The sequence below is a fragment of the Physcomitrium patens genome, chromosome 26 (assembly GCF_059467195.1).
Source record: "Physcomitrium patens ecotype Gransden chromosome 26, ASM5946719v1, whole genome shotgun sequence".
NCBI lineage: Eukaryota > Viridiplantae > Streptophyta > Bryopsida > Funariales > Funariaceae > Physcomitrium > Physcomitrium patens.
Window position 1 is genome coordinate 45001 of NC_143435.1, and position 2500 is coordinate 47500.

Consider the following 2500-nt stretch of genomic DNA (forward strand, 5'->3'; position numbering starts at 1 on the left):
GGTAACTTCGAAAACAAACTCCCGAATCTTTCCCAAACAGCTCTTCCATAGTTTTTCCAGTCCGCAGCAACGACTCAGGTTTGGATGGGCGAAATCACGACGGCAGCCACAAAAAAATGGATCTCCGACATCACACAACCCGACACACCTAAGTTTCGCGAGGCTCGGCCCCTCTTCCCCTTCGGATGTCCCCCTTCGGTACACCACCACATCATGCCATCCAGTCTGGAGCGTCGCCGACTCCCGTTGGCCAAGGTAGGGCCAACACAAGAGTAGCGGACGAACCAGTCATCTGGTCTTACCGGAGAAAGGGAGAGGTAGACTGCCACCACCAAACCCCACCCAAGCACACACCAGGCAGCAAAAAGCCATCATCCTAAAAGATGGTCCCACTTCACAAGACGAGGAGGTTCCCCGTCCTTCATTCCAACCCCAGGTGAGAACACACACACCCTTCTTTGCGATGGATAAAAGGCAAAAAGAGAGGGCAAAAAGCCAACGGCAAATTCCAACCAGACCCCCAGAGGCACACACCACAAAAAGTGAAGCCAGAGAGAGCCAGACAAAGAGAAGGATAGAGAGAGAGGGAGAGTTAGACCCCCGGAAGAGAATCATAGGTGCTGCGGCCTTTTTCGGGAATGTGACCAGGAAAGAGAGAAACCGACGAGGCCGATACACACATTAAAAATGAAAAAGTAACCATCACCGCGAAGGATTTTCCTCAAAAGACAAATCAGCAAGAAGTATGTCCAATCCTGGGGCCCATCGCCCCTCCAAATTAATGGAGGGGTCGGATAGAAATTTATAGAAATGTTACTTTTGTGAAACCCCTAGCCGACGAGAGAACTCTCACCGGTTTCGAAGTTCCATTTTCACATTCCGACCTGGGATGTTATGACTCCTCGGCCCACACTGCGAACGCGTCCCACACCCCTCCAAGTTTATCAGGAATTTCACCTGAGCTTGCAATAGAGATCGAGCGCGGTGGCGGTCACAGTGGTGGTCGACCAGGCGGAGCTTGAACGGCCTCGGCAAACACTTCTCCCCACCCTCCCAAATGAATGAGAGAATGGCTTGACAATACCGAGGCCATCGCCCCCCGCCAAAAATGGTTACTAGCTCTTGGGACTCGCTGCGACGTTACGCGTATCGGCACAAGACCAACCCTCTTTTTCCAGTCGCCCGCGCACCAAAAAAAATTTTGGCAGCGGGACTCACAATCCTTGACAGCCAGCTCACCATATAATACTCGGCGACCCTCCGCGGGACCTCCTCAGAGGGTCGCGTCGCCGGGAAACTAACCCCCACTCCTCACTGATCCAAGGTAACACGCCAGAAGTATCCAGGTAACCCCAGTAGTATCCAGGTATCCCCCCTGCGAACGTCGGTACTGGGCTCAAAGAAGGCAGCGAGCAGTCGGGACCCGTAGGCACCGAGCAACCGTCACCCCCTCACGACTTTTCCCGAGACGCTTCAGAGGAACCCTTCCCCCACATAGTACTCTCTGTGGGATTCGGCAGGCCCCCCCGTCCTACTGCACTAAGGAAGGTCCGAGACACACTTTTTTTGTGGGAGACCACCCCCCCTCCCTGTCCTGCCTGCTATCCCCGCCGCGACTCCTGGTCCCGGCCCTCCTCCCCGACTTCCTCCTTGTCCCGCTGCGAGTCCCGGACCTCCTCCCCCACTACCTACTCCCGCCGCGAGTCCCAGTCCCGGCCTTCCTCCTCCTCCTCCTCTTCCCTAGTCCCGGCGCGAGTCCCGGACCTCCTCCCCCACTTCCTAGTCCCGTCGCGAGTCCCGGACCTCCTCCCTCTTCCTAGTCCCGGCGCGAGTCCCGGACCTCCTCCTTCTCTTCCTTGTCCTGCCGCGAGTCCCAGTCCCGTCGCGAGTCCCGGACTTCCTCCTTCTCTTCCTTGTCCTGCCGCGACTCCCTAGTCCCGTGGCGAGTCCCGGACTTCCTCCTCCTCTTCCTTGTCCCGCCGCGACTCCCTAGTCCCGTGCGCGAGTCCCGGACTTCCTCCTCCTCTTCCTTGTCCCGCCGCGACTCCCTAGTCCCGGCGCGAGTCCCGGCGCGAGTCCCGGACTTCCTCCTCCTCTTCCTTGTCCCGCCGCGACTCCCTAGTCCCGGCGCGAGTCCCAGTCCCGTCGCGAGTCCCGGACTTCCTCCTCCTCTTCCTTGTCCCGCCGCGACTCCCTAGTCCCGGCGCGAGTCCCAGTCCCGTCGCGAGTCCCGGACTTCCTCCTCCTCTTCCTTGTCCCGCCGCGACTCCCTAGTCCCGGCGCGAGTCCCAGTCCCGTCGCGAGTCCCGGACTTCCTCCTCCTCTTCCTTGTCCCGCCGCGACTCCCTAGTCCCGGCGCGAGTCCCAGTCCCGTCGCGAGTCCCGGACTTCCTCCTCCTCTTCCTTGTCCCGCCGCGAGTCCCGACCTCTTGTCCCGCTCCCTTGCCCAAGTCCCGACTCCTGGCTGTCTCGACTCCTCGTTGGCCGCCCAGTCTTCCGC